The sequence below is a fragment of the Vigna angularis genome, chromosome 5 (genome assembly GCF_016808095.1).
Source record: "Vigna angularis cultivar LongXiaoDou No.4 chromosome 5, ASM1680809v1, whole genome shotgun sequence".
Classification (NCBI taxonomy): Eukaryota; Viridiplantae; Streptophyta; class Magnoliopsida; order Fabales; family Fabaceae; genus Vigna; species Vigna angularis.
In genome coordinates, this window is record NC_068974.1 from 16,725,235 (window position 1) to 16,740,237 (window position 15,003).

Genomic DNA, 15,003 nt, shown 5'->3' on the forward strand with positions numbered 1-15,003 from the left:
GAAGGCAGAGAGAAATGTGAGTCTAAGTTTTAGTGAGAGAATGAGAAGCTGAGATAAGGAACTCAGATTGGAAAAGTCCCTTCTAAGGTCTTGCTGTCCTTAGTTTCACGGGCCTGGCTACCTCAACATAAGGCCTAAGAGCCCTATATTTTCAGGCCCTTACACATAATATATAAGATTTAATTAAATAATAAATAGAATAAAACATTACACATTAAAAAATAATTAAAACAATAAATAACTCAAAAAACATAAAACAATAACATAAAAAATTGATACTTAATTAAATAAAATATATAAAATACATTACAAATTATAATTTAAATAAGAAACAAATAAATACTTCTAAAAACTTTAAATAATTACATAATAAATAACACGTAAATAAATAACAAATCTAAAACATATTCCAAAGTCAAAATTAAAAAGTTAAAAAAAAAATACATAATATATAATATTTAAATACATACAAATAAATATATAACAAATTATTCATTTCAAACATATTAAAAACAAAAAATAAAATCATTGATTAATAAATAATTAATAAAATCAACAAAACGAATAAAACCATTAATTAATAAAATCAACAAAACCAATAAAACCATTAATTAATAAAATCAATAAAATATATAAATAACAAACAGAATAAATTTTCAACAACACTAAATAATTAAATAATAAACAATACCTAAATAAATTTTAAATATTACACAAATTACAAATTCAAAATAACATAATTTAACAAAACTAAAATAATTACCTTATATATAATATTAAAATAAATAAAAATAAATATATCAATCTATTTATTTCAAACATATTTTAAAATAGAGTTAATTATGTTTTTAGTCCCTAAATTATCAAGTCCCTAAATTATCAAGCAAATTTGGTTTTAGTCTCTCTTTCAAAATAAGGTACATTTTAATTCTCCTCCTTAAAGAAACCTTAATTTTTTGTCTTTCAAAACTAACAGCGTTCAAAACAGCTTATGTGACTAAGGGTAATGTGTCACTATTTTTTTTTTTTATACCGAGTCAACGTCTCCTTCTTTGCATCTTCACGCTTAACTTCTCTCCCTCCCTCCATCTTCCAGCAAACCCCTTGTCGACGTTCGCACACCTCTCCTTCTTGGCCACCACCACACACATCGCAGTTTCATCAAAGGAAATACTCTAATCACTCAAGACCTACATACACACTGAACGTGTTTCTCATCATGAAAATTTGTTGTTTTTATATATATATATTTTTTAAATGATATTATCTATTTTGGTTTTATTTTCACCATTAATGGCTGCCACATGGTACACGTCACGTAATGTGTTTTTGTATCAACATACATTATTATCCCAACAAAGGGTGTGCAGAAAACAGGTTCGTTTATTCAATATCATAGCTTGCTTCCATTTCCTATAATAATTACTCAGCAACACCGTTTCATGAGAAAGTAGCAAAGTTGGTTGTGGCTGTGGTTTCATCTTTGCATCTGATACAAGATGGTGAAGAGAGTGAGGTCTGATTCGGGGTACCTGTACTGGAGGTGGAGTCCAAGAGACTGTAAATTGCCCGAGTTCAATCCTAAGAAGTTTCTTAAGTTTATGAGAAATAAATCATTGGCTTTCATTGGTGATTCAGTCTCTCGTAATCATGTTCAGTTCCTACTTTGCATTCTCTCAAAGGTATTGTGAATGTTAATATCAATTAACCAGTTTGCAAATTTGATATAATTAGCCTTTTTGCTTGAAAGATTTTCGTCCCTTGAATCTTGATTATTGTTTAGTATGTTTGCATTATTTGTGCTGTAGTTCACTTTCTATAGCTTACCAAATTTGAAGACATTAGGGTCCATTTGCTTCAAACTGAAACCCTAGTTGAAGAGGTGCCAACGGCGGTGTCCCTTCTAACACCTCTCTATCGTCTCCCAATTAAAATCCCACGAGATTTTTACCTGTCTGGTCGGTATGTTCTAAAAGAAGCAGTCTCATATAGCCGATGCCCCATGACAAGGCTTGAAAAATCTGGCCATCTACTACCATCATTGTTAAATCCAGGAAAGAAGGCATCTGCTTCCAAAGAAACAATGTAATCAAGCACATCCCAAAGTAACCTGTGTGCTTTCATCCTCAGGTCCATTGGGGAATGATCAGGTTCCGTAGGGGTCTCGGTGATCCATGCATACCAACCTTCTTTTTCATGCTAGTAAAGTGGTTTATCCGGGGGTGGGGGAAGAGGCCGAGGACCAGCCTTCTTCCATGCTTCCGTGAGTTCTTTCTCACTTTTCATAGGAGGTGGTTGAAACCTATTTAGAGGAAGAGAAGTTTCAGGTCCAACCAAATCCGACAACTCCTTCTCACTGCACAAGGAAGTGTGATCCAGAGTATTCGTTCAAACCTGCAAAAATAAATAAAAAGAGAAAGTCTGCAAAAACTTTCATTCAAGCCTGTAAAAAGAAATAAAAAGAGAAAGTTACAGGCACCAACGCCCACCACCGTGTCACTCACTTGCTCATCTTCAAGTTCCGGTGCAGCGCCATACCATTAATCACATTATTCCCACCAGTTAAAAGTCCTAGCTGTTGTCGCCGCAAGAGGTTAATGGCGTGCAATTCAGATTCCTTGGCAGCCGGTGACGAGGACGGAGGTTTGTGGTGATTCTAGTCGACGAGGTTGTGTCGGTGGATGGAAACGAAGATGTAAGGAAGGAGACGGAGGAGGAAGGAGAGAAGTCGGAGACGAAGGAAGAGGGAGAGAAGCCGGAAAGATTCACTCTGTCAGAAAAAAAAAATAACGTGGTATACACCCTTAGCCATGTCAGCTTTGTTTTTAACGCTTTTAGTTTGGGAAAATAAAAAATTAAAGTTTCCTTAACCATAAGAATTAAAATATACCTTACTTAAAAAAGATACTAAAAACAAATTCGTTTGATAGTTTAGGAACTAAAATCATATTTAAAACTTTAAAATAGTACAATATATAAATACATAATAGAACTTAAAAACTAAACAAATTAAAATTAAAATCAATATTAAAATAACAAGAAAAGAAAAAGATAAACACATGCACATCTCCTAATACGGTAATATGGTAAGGGTTTATGCGATTTTCGAATTTCAGTGACGTCTTAACCCATGTTTGAATCTCGACGAGACTTTAATCGTAATTTGAACTTCGGTTAAGGCTTCTAAGTCTCTATTCACGCCATTAAAATATCAAACACATTCTTAGTCAAAGATTCTCTTAAGTGTGCACAAGTTCTGTAGATTTTCATAAAGTTATTAAAGTAATTCTGGGGAGTGGAAGATAACAACATGAAGATGCAGGATGAAGAACTCTTAATGGAATAATGATATGATGACATATGTATTGATATTTATTTAACATATATTGTAAAAGTAAAATAATAATAAAAAAAAATATTTTTATATTTTTAAAACAAAAAATAAAAAATAGTATTAAATGAATGTAAAAAACTTGTATGTAAAAAATATTATTATTCTAATTAATGATTACATTATTGATATTTAAAAGAAACTCTATAAATAACATGTTCCTTCTCTTCATCAATCAATATTTTTGAGTGTTTTCTACTTGTTTACTTGTTTGTTTGTCTCTCCCTCTCTCTTCCCTCCCTTTCATGTCTCTCCTTCACTCTCCCCTCCATCTTTTTCTCTCTCCCTATCTCCTTCTTAATTTTATTCTTATTATTTATTTTCTATACTTTTTTCATTTTTTTATGTTTTTATTATTTAGTTCACTTTCATTCATTTTATTCCTTATGTTATTATTTGATTGTTTAAAAATAATATATTATTATTTTAATTCCTTAATTAATTTATTTGTTATTTAATTTGCCTCATTGGTCGATTTCTTTCACGTTTTTTCTATTTAAAACTATTTTTATGATATATTAGTCCACATCCAATTTAGTCATTTAAAGTTCTTGTTTAAATTCTTATTTTATTTTTTATTTTGTATTATTTAAAATATTTAAAATATTATTCTTTATAATTCAATTTTTTTTGTGTAAAATGAAGATAAGAAGAAAATAATTTTTTAATTCAATAAGTTTAGAATAAAAGAAGTTATCTATATACTCTAAAACTATCTATACATATAATTTACATCTTTACATATAAACTTCGTATTAAAGTATGAAAATAAAATTCATAAATAATTTCTATATATCCAAGTTTATTAAATTAAAACTTAATTGTTTTAATGTTCTCTCTTTCATATAAATTACTTGGATTATAACAAGTATTTATAAAAAAAATATAATTTATAGATAGTTAAGTCATAATAGAAAGAATTTAGATATCACAATTCAATTTACATCTATATACTCTAAAACTATCTTTACATATAATTTACATCTTTATAATAAGCTTCGTATTAAAGTATGAAAATAAAACTAATAAATTGTAAGAACCTGGAAATTTATTTAAAAATTTAATGGAGTATTAAGTTAATGAAGCCAAGAATTGTTCCTTTAAAAGCCATTTTCAGACCCATTCTGGTTCATTAACCCAACTCCATTCTCTCTCTAAAAACTCAGAACTGAGTCTTCTTCTCTCTGTCTTCTCTCTACCATTCCCTCACATGCATTCAGCCATTGCATGTTTGATTTGGTAGTACTCAAGTGACCGCGGCGTAGAGAGCTTCTCAACCCTCTGATTAGATTCTCGTTCTTCTGCGGGTAAGTCGTTTTCCCTTTCTCCTCCGTGATTTTGGAACCTAGGGCATGCATCTCTATTGGTTGCATGTAGCTAGAAATATTCCTTTCCATTTCCTATGTTCATTCTAGCTCTAAGAGTTGTACTCTACCCAATTTGGTGGTTTGGAGGTCCTGTTGAACTTGTTTCTGTGTGAGGGTTACTATTTTGGGGCTTCTTCTAAAGTGTTGTGCTTATAACCACCAAGGTAAGGGGAGCTAGTTCTACTCTTGATGTTACTGTGTGGAGTGAATGCATGATAAAATTTGTAGTGGTATGTTGTGGAAGCATGAACTTGGTTCTAGTTAAACTTGAAATGCATGTATGGAAGTGTGTGTTATGTGAATTTGGTGATTGATGGCTATAAACTGTTTGGAATGACTTAGAATGATGGAATTGTGTATGTTGGAACTGTTTTGGCATGAAAATTTTGTGGTAGTGCTGGTAGAAAGGAAATCAAGTGTCTTTAGGGTCAATTTTAGGCCATTTTAGAGGAAGTGAGGTAGTGATTTTGAGCAAATGAGGTCTGCAGCATTATTGGGCTATTGGGGCAGTCTTAGCAAGTGGATTGTGACTTGTTTGAGTCACCAAATTGGTCAGAATAGGTACAAAGTGTTAGAATTGGGTTTGGGGTCCTCTAGTTATTGAGTTAGATGTTTTGGAGTAGAAATTGAGTTGGTTTAGTACATCTAATTCCTATCCAAATGACCAATGCAATACTTTACTTTCATCTATAAACATGTTTCATATCAATATTAATGTTATAGATTTTAGTTTGTTCATTTGGATATGTCTAAGATGAACAAAAACCAGAAAAATCACGTTGCTGTCAAAAACTGATAAGAATAATCGATTATCTCACTTGATAATCGATTATTTTAGTCAGAGAGTTGTATCCTCTTCAAAGCTCTCGCAAATAATCGATTATCACATATGATAATCGATTATTGTCGTCGAAAAATCATCCAGGACAGTTTTGGGTGGTTTTCGGGGTTTCGGATATCATTTTTGGACGTTCTTTAGGTCGTTCTGGGGGGTTTTGACCCTTTAGGAGCCATTGGTGAGGGTCTCCAAGCTGTTTGAATTACTTAAGTATTGATAATTAAAAGTCCTAAAGAAATTTGTGTTAATAAGTGATGGTTTTGTGAAAGTATGTAATGTATGAGTTGTTTTTATGACATGGTTGATGTTGTATGATGGTGTATGGGTTTGGTATGAGACAATATAGTAAGAATGCACTTGAATGACTATGAAATTTTATGTTTGATGAATCAAAGTGGTTTATGATGTACATTATTGATCCAAGAGGAATATCATGTGATTTAAAGTGGTCGGATTAAATATGAAATTAAGATCTCTCGGTGGGATCAGTTAGTGTATTGAATGAATGTGAGAGGCTTCCATATGGGGGGTTATCCCTAACACTCCAATGGTCTTTCCTTCTCACTTAGAGAGGATTGACGCGTGTGGTGGGAGTAGTGGGAGGTCCTAGGGTAGGTGCTATCACTGAAGGTCTATTCCGCGGTAACGGACTAGCCTTGTGTATGGTCGGGTGGAACCCCTCGGCAAGGGCTTTGCAAAGCAGTAGGGGCCATCACAAGTGCACAACCTGCCCCAGCTCTACATACATTCTATGTCCGGACGTGTCTAGGAGTCTTAACATGATAGGATGCTTGCTTTAATGAGTTTTGTGAAATAAATACTTATGTTTATGATGACTTACATGTTTATGTGTGTATGGACGTTCTTGGAAATGCTAGGTTGAATTGAAATTATCTGTATGTTTGTTTGAGACCTAGCTCACCCTTGCATTGTATGTGTTGTATGTGTTTGTCTTTCCCCTTGCGATGATCATCCAATCCTTTGGATGTGAGTGATAGTTTGTCGTTGAAGCTATCAAATTAATACTACTTTTACAAGGCAACTTCAGTATTGCCAAGTAGTATTCAAGAAAGTAGACAAGGTTGAAGTAACCCTAAGTCGTCTCCCAACGAACACGGAATTGCTTTTGAATATCTGTGACTCTTACGAATGTTATGCAATGCTTATGAATAAAAGTAATGGTTGAAGAGTGTTTAAAGAAGAAATAAGAAACTTAAAAACAGTTACCATGAAATGATACAAGAAGGCCTAGCACCATAGGACCCATCACAAGAGGGATGGCCAAAAAGCTCCAAGATGAGTATTCTCCCCAAGGTCAAATACTATTTGCTATTTTTGGATGGAAAATTGGAGAACAAGAAGATGTTACAAATTTGCCAAAACATGGAGAAGGGTAAAATGGACATTTCCACACAAGAAGGGGTGTGCTTATCCTTCTATGGGGTGGCATTAGTAATTGTTTCTCCACATGTAAAACTCATTTGTCACGTGTTTCATAAGGCTTTCTAGAAGCCACACATTTAGCACATGGTTAGCATTTCAGATCTAAAAACGTGTAAAAGGCTTGCTTAAGCTTTGAGATTGATCTATAAAATCTCATAGGCAAAGCTTGTAGCTCACTTTTGAAGAATATTGAGTTTTACTCTGCTGATGTATTTTCCAGCAACCAGAACTCTGCCAAAAGTCACTTCTTATTGAGCTTTCCTTCTCCATCTAGCTTCCTTCCAGTGAAGGCCGTCTGAGCTAGTATACTCAATCACCTAGAGCTCTTCCTCCATCTCTACATCCACTGAATTCACTATTCCGCTGCTGCCAAACCATAATTCTTTCCGCTGCCAGCTGCTTCTCGTGAGCCAACTTCGACACTGCTCATGATCCAATTCATCATTCCACTGCCTTCAACCCACACCACTTCTGGAGCAACTTCATCAAGTGGTATTCAGAGCAAGGTTCTGCATCACGCTCCAGCTGAGTAAAATTTTCCTTCATTCTACACTGTCAATACATTTTCCTTCGTGTTTTTGTCTCTGTATGCACTGTTTCATTACTCTCTTCAATTCCAGTAGTTTTCATTTACATCGTGTCTTTGTTCCATCTTTTACTTGATTTTATTGTTCATCATTTTAATCGGATCAATTCATTGATTTGAGTCTTTTAATTTTTTTAATCTGCATTGTTTTGTCCAGTCATGTGATTTTCTTGAATTTTTGTTAAAAATCCTGAGTAATTTTGGTGCCTGGATAAATCTGTGAAACTGGATGTGTTTTTCAACAGAAGCACATCAGATGAGCAATGATTAAAGAGCTCAAGTGCATCTTGAATTCCATCACAGTGCAGTTCCAGTTAATACATAATTCAAATCTGTTTTGAATTTGATTTAAAATGTGTTTTCTGAAATGCACCGTGTGAAATTAAAATTGGTGATGTTGAGTTGCTGTAATGTGATGTGTGCATACCATATGAACAAGGAATTGTCCAAGACAATCAATCTGGTTGCACCATTCTGCAGAATCCATAACTCATTCAAGCAGCTTGACCGAACTGCACCTATCTTTGATTGATGTTTCTGAATTTTTCTGATTTTTGAATCTGTCCAGTTTAGAATTCTTTCTGGACATCTGTTAAATGCATTTCTAGAGTCTTGTTTAAGTTTGATTTGCTGTCCTATAGTCATTTTAATTGATTACATATCAGTTTGATTCCTTTGCTAAAAATTGGATGGTGAATTGGCCAAATCTGGTGTGAAAGAGCAACTGCAATAGTAAAATTTTGATTTAAAGGCATTTAGCCTCTGCTGGCAGTTTGCACAAGTCATAATTGGTAAAACAAATTTGCTCAAATCATAAAATTAAGAGTCCAAATTCGTTCTTGCAAAATGACCATTCAAACCACCAATTTTTAAGCACCTTTTCTGGTATAGTTGCAGATTTTTTTAATTTGAAAGCTTGTTGTGATTACTGCATCAAAGTTAGTTTCAATTTGGTAGCAAAAGCTTGGTTCAAGTGACTATAAAGAAGTGCATCATTGAAAATTAACAATATACTGCATTTTAAAAAAAAAAAGCTGTGTGAACCAGTGCCAAGCAAATTTTAAACTCTGATGCACAATTTTCAACCGTTCTCCTAGGCATTTTATCAAACACTTTGCCTAGTTTACATTTGGTTTCGAAATTGATCAAAGCTGCAACTTATCTTTGTTTCTTGCTTTTCAAATCCACTCTAGATCCTTTCCTAAGTTCATTTTGAGTGCCACCATTCATTGGAAACCGATTAATTGATTGATTTAAGTTGTTTGAAAATCCTGCACATAAGCTGTTTGATAAAACTACAGTTGTGCATTCTGGTTTAACAGTTTCTGGCAACAACAGTGTTGATTTTCTGGCTTAATAATTGATTATTGGTGGTCTGTATGAGCTCTTTGTTGGGTGCAGAATTATCTCAGGTGGTCCTACAACACTGGTAGCATCTTAGGGAGTGGATTGGAGCAAGGAAAGATCAACATTTGGGGCTGATTTTTGGTGCAGCAGAATCACGTTTTCACTGGTCTGCAGAAAATCTATTTGCTGTAACAGTAGCATATTCCACTTGGCAGCTGTGAGATTAGTGTGAATCAACCAAATTCACTTCCTTTAAGAGAAGCCAGAGCTGCATACCACTTTTACTTACTATTCCCTTGTTGTTTCATCTCTATTGTTTTGCAAAATACTTGTAATTGGCCATTAAGTAAGTGAGTTGGAAGAATTCACAAGTGTTCTTCCATCACTTGCAAACTTTGTTTTTAATTGTCATTTTAAAATTGGTAGACAGTGAGTGTGTCTTGGATCCAAAGTTTCAAGCCTCACTTAGGAGCTATCACCATAGGAATAGTTTTCATTTCTTTTTGGTTTAATTGTTCCACGATTTAGGGAGATTTAGGCTAAAAGGGATTAAACTCTAAGCCTTGTCACATTAGAGTCCAAAGAGTCGTGTTTTAGTGTTTAATTGTTGTGATTGTTTGTGAGTTGTGTCCTTTGATTTTAAAAGTGATTTTAGTTTAAAGGGTAACTAGTAGTAACCTAAGACATTTCTGGCAAGGCAAGACTTGGTACTTAAGCAGTCTTTACGACTCACCTCTCTTACCTGGGACTTGTCTAAGTGTGAATCTTGTATATCTTTTACACTAGAAAAACTTTTAGAAACAAAGATGTCTTGTTATCCATATAGGTCTTCTAGGAATTTTAATGTTGATAAGCAACTTAGTTACAAAGACATCAAAAGAGCACATGATAAAGCTAGAAGGAAGTCTTGTTCATTTTATGAATTTGATAGGATTGAAGATGATTTGTATAAACAAGCTAGTGAAAGTATTCCATTCTTTGGTGATGACATTGGTGCATTAACATACCTAGCTTGGGAAAAGGAAATTGATGACATGCATTCATTCATGGTTAGAAAAAGTAAATCTGAATCCTTCTATTCTAGAGACAATGAATCTTATATTCTTAGTCTCTACATTTCTAGTTTTGAAAAGCATGCAAGAGAGTGGTGGGATGATAGACAATATCATGTTAAGATAGGTAGAAAATTTCCCATCCATGATTGGAATGAATTGAAAGCTTGTATGAGAAGAAAGTTTGTGCCTCGAGAAATTGAAAGGAACTTAGAACTTATGAGAGAGCTTATTAGAAAAGGTAAGTCATTCATTCAAAATATAAGTGGGTACTCTCGTAGGGAAAGTGAGTTTCTAGAAAAACTTAAGAGGCTATGGGAAGAGACAAGCAAATATAGAATTGAGAGATTAAAAAGAGAAAAACAAAAGCAAGAAGTAAGAGAGAAAAGAGAAAAAGAAAGAAGAGAAAAAGAAAGACGAGAAGAGGAAGAACGAAATATAAGAGAAGAGGAAGAAAGAGAGAGAAGAGAAGAAGAGAAAAGAAGAGAGCAAGAGAAAAGAGAAGTAGAAGAAAACAAGAGAAGAAAAGAGGAAGAAAGAGCGAGAAGAAGCGAGGAAGAAAGAGAAAGAAGAGAAGAAGAGAAAAGAAGAGAGAAAGAGAGAAAAGACGCACAAAGAAGAGAAAAGGAAGAAGTTGAAAGAATAGAAATGGAAGAAAAGAAAAAGCAACTAAAGGCAACATCTCCTCCTACCCTAGAAGCTAGATTCTTAAGGGGAGGTTTTCTATCCTTTCACTTTTCTCCATTTATATTTGAATTTTCCAAATTTCACTTTTCTTTCAAAGACTTTGCCACTCCATCTTTAAAAATGTTATCACTATCAACACATGCAAAGTCACAACTTGGGTTATGGTTACCTTTATGGTTACCAATAACTCAAGATACAAATAAAACATCAAATGAAGAAAGGTTTCTTTGTTATATTAACATTAAAAATTTCAAAATTAGGAAACCTTCTTCTACACATAGTCCTTTATATATCTTATTGGGTCAAAGAAAACTAATTAGAGATATGTTTGATGCTTATTGCAGATGGATATTTGATCCAGGAGGAACCCTTATGAAGCTAACAAAAATAAGTCTTCAGATTTGAGGACAAATCCTTTCCAAGAAGGAGGGGATGATACAAGAAGGCCTAGCACCATAGGACCCATCACAAGAGGGATGGCCAAAAAGCTCCAAGATGAGTATTCTCCCCAAGGTCAAATACTATTTGCTATTTTTGGATGGAAAATTGGAGAACAAGAAGATGTTACAAATTTGCCAAAACATGGAGAAGGGTAAAATGGACATTTCCACACAAGAAGGGGTGTGCTTATCCTTCTATGGGGTGGCATTAGTAATTGTTTCTCCACATGTAAAACTCATTTGTCACGTGTTTCATAAGGCTTTCTAGAAGCCACACATTTAGCACATGGTTAGCATTTCAGATCTAAAAACGTGTAAAAGGCTTGCTTAAGCTTTGAGATTGATCTATAAAATCTCATAGGCAAAGCTTGTAGCTCACTTTTGAAGAATATTGAGTTTTACTCTGCTGATGTATTTTCCAGCAACCAGAACTCTGCCAAAAGTCACTTCTTATTGAGCTTTCCTTCTCCATCTAGCTTCCTTCCAGTGAAGGCCGTCTGAGCTAGTATACTCAATCACCTAGAGCTCTTCCTCCATCTCTACATCCACTGAATTCACTATTCCGCTGCTGCCAAACCATAATTCTTTCCGCTGCCAGCTGCTTCTCGTGAGCCAACTTCGACACTGCTCATGATCCAATTCATCATTCCACTGCCTTCAACCCACACTACTTCTGGAGCAACTTCATCATGAAATAGGCTAATTCCACTGCTTTTCCAAGATAGATTCATCATCGGTTATTCACGGATAATTGTTCAATTGATTATTGTTTAAGTTTCAAATTAATTAAAGTACATTCTTAATTAATTTGAGGGCGATCATGCATTTAACCAAAGTAAATTCTCAATCAAATGCAAAATCTTTCTAGATTATTCACAATAAATTCAACCAAAGTACATTCTCAATCAAATTCTATTGTGTTTAGTCATGTCTATTCTTAAATCTCCTAACCAAATTAAAAGCTAATCAATCAAAGAAAATTCTCAATTGATTATAGTTGAAATTATTACTAATCAATCAAAGTACATTCTCAATTGATAGTAAAAACCATTTAATCATATGAAAGTTCCTAAACTAAATCAAAGTAGATTCTCAATTTAAACCTAGAAACCCTAAAACTCATATAATCAATATGCATGTAGATTCAAACACATTATGATGCAAAAATCTTTGCTTTTAACAAGATAGAGAGATGAAAGACATAGAGAGAGAACACTTAAATCAATAACCAAAGTAAACAATTGCATTAACTCAATCTAACCTAAGAATCCATAATGGAATTACAGTAGAATAGCCCTAGATGCTTAGCTCTCCATGAATGGAGTTAAATACAAGATGAAAGAAAAGTGAGAGGAGTATGAGAGAATGAATGAAGTGAAGTCCTCTGGGTCTCTTTAAATAGGCTTGATTGGGCTTGGACTCTGAATATTCAGTTGATAGAATCTTTTATCTTATATCTTCCAAATAACTAAAAGATTTAAATAATTATAACATTATTTGGAAGATATTTTCTGTTGATATTCCCAATTTAAATTAATTCAACAACTGAATTTTATTTTTTTATCTTTCCTGACTTTCTAAAATTACACAAATGCCCTGAATTTCCCCTATCTGCACTTTAGTCCCTTCTGAATTTCTGAAATTGCAAGAAAGCCCCTCAGTTGACCAGACTTTGACTAGAGAAGGCTTATTGACCAGCTTTGACTAGAGGAGGACGCACCAATGGGAGCTCGCCACGTGGCAGCCCTCTTTCTTCCAATTAGGTTTTCATATTTGGAAAAAGGGCTTCCCCTTTGCTCCTGGCGGCTCTTCTGCGTCTGTTTGGGTTTTTCTTTTGAATTGCAGGTTTGAAGATGGATGGCAGCGGCAAGGAGGTGAGCACGGCGACTGTGCGTGTCGGAGGTCTTGCGGCGATGATGCTCGTTGATCGCGGCATCGCTGTTAATGGCGCGATGAAGGTGGATGTTGCGGCCTTGCGATTGACGAAGGAGAGAGTGTTATCACGGCAGCTGGCGGTGCGGATGGGGAGGAGGTTTCTCTTTGGAGAAGATGATGCACATGTGTTAGGGCTGAGGTGGCGTGTTCTGATTGGTTCACTAGTAAGTGAAAGGATTAATGATGTAGCATCATCTGGCTGGTTCAATTTGTTAATGGTGGATTGCCACGTGGCATGATCTGGTGAAGTTTGGCTTAGGAGGGGTATGGGTAAGGAAATTTAGGGGGTGTATTTAGAATAGGGTTACTGTTTGGCTTAGTATTGGGCCTGTTTAAGAGAAGAGGGGTGTATATAGGGAAATTGGGAGGTGCAAAGGTAAAAGTTGTCTGTTTGGCCCATCTGTACATTATTTTCCAAATAAAACCTGATTTTGGGCCTTGAATTGCCATTTGGACCAATAAAACTTATATTCTCAGCTGCACAAATAAACATTAGAACATCCAAGAATAATTTATGCGCTAAAACTTACTTTTTACGTCTCTTTATTTCCCAAACCCAATAATTCCAATCATCACAAATTCACTTAAAATCAACCATTTAAACACAATTATCCCATCAAAATTTTAATTTTCAAACATAAATGTGGGCATAAATATGCACTCATTAGTGAGCAATAGGTGATGATGTACCATTGGAGCAAGCTTTGGAGGTTGAAGAAAACCCAACCCCTAGTACTTAGGCCTTCTACTAGCTCTTAGTTGATTAGCTTGTTATTTTGAAAAACTCCTAGCTTTTATTTTAGGTTTAATAGGTTCGGAGGTCCCTATATTTGCGGGTTCCTTTCAATTGGGTCCTCCAATTTTGGAAGTGATCAATTGGGTCCCTTTCCGTTAAATGCAATGGATGGCGTTAACTTTTTATGAGGAGGGGACCCCTATTGAACAGCAACCTGGCCCTTCGCTCCGCAGCTTGCCCCCCCGGCGAACGCTCCTCAGGAGGTTCCTTTTGATTGGTCTCGCTATCAACATGACCAGATAAGAAACAAACTCGCTGTTTTTACCTCCAACCGCTCACGAGACACGGACACCATAGATGCCATTATTTTATAGAAAAGTGATATTATCGGTCGAATGGCCCAATCGGATCCCAATCCATTCTGGGCTGAGCAAAAAAAGAAGTTGGTAGCGGATGGGAACTACATTCATAAGCAGTTGAAGTGACTATAGCAATAATTAAGAAAAAAAGGCTCCTCCCCGAGTATGCCTTAGGAAAGTAAAAAGAGGGGTTCAAGGTGCAGAATTGAATTCACTGTTCTTGATGATCCTCAAGAATTCCTAAATTTCTTCCTCTACTGCTTGACAGGTTCAATATTTCTCATTTTCTTCCTTCTTAGTTCCAACTCTTCTAGAGTATAACATCTTCCAGAACGAGTCATTCCTCCAATTTCTGCCACCTACCTCGGGCTCTTTTCCCCTTCGTTCTTATCCTGTTTAAAAAGTTAACGTCGTCCATTGCATTTAACGGAAAGGGACCCAATTGATCACTTCCAAAATTGGAGGACCCAATTGAAACGAACCCACAAATATAGGGACCTCCGAACCTATTAAACCTTTATTTTATATAGTTCGACACTTTTGGAAAACTTTTTAGGTCTCGTTAAAATTTCAATAGCCTTGTATTTTGGAGAATTTTAGAAACTTGTACTCAAGTTTGATTTCGTTTTAATTTCCTCTATCTTTTGGATGACTGTATACATATTTAAATACTATTATCTCTATCTCTCAATTGCTTTTACATATTATAATAGTTGAATCCTATTATATTATATGTTTATATGATATTTTGGGATGTCAAATAAATAACTTCTATATATCCAAGTTTATTAAATTAAAACTTAATTGTTTTTATGTTCTCTC

At 34.7% G+C, this 15,003-nt stretch overlaps 1 long non-coding RNA gene across 1 annotated transcript; it reads left to right on the forward strand.

Moving 5' to 3' along the window:
• Positions 1 to 1,097: 1,097 nt before the first annotated feature.
• LOC128196445 (uncharacterized) lies at positions 1,098 to 2,870 on the forward strand. The gene is made up of 2 exons (XR_008248742.1): positions 1,098 to 1,682; positions 1,809 to 2,870. It is a non-coding gene; the product is annotated as an uncharacterized LOC128196445 (long non-coding RNA).
• The last annotated feature ends 12,133 nt before the right edge of the window (positions 2,871 to 15,003 follow it).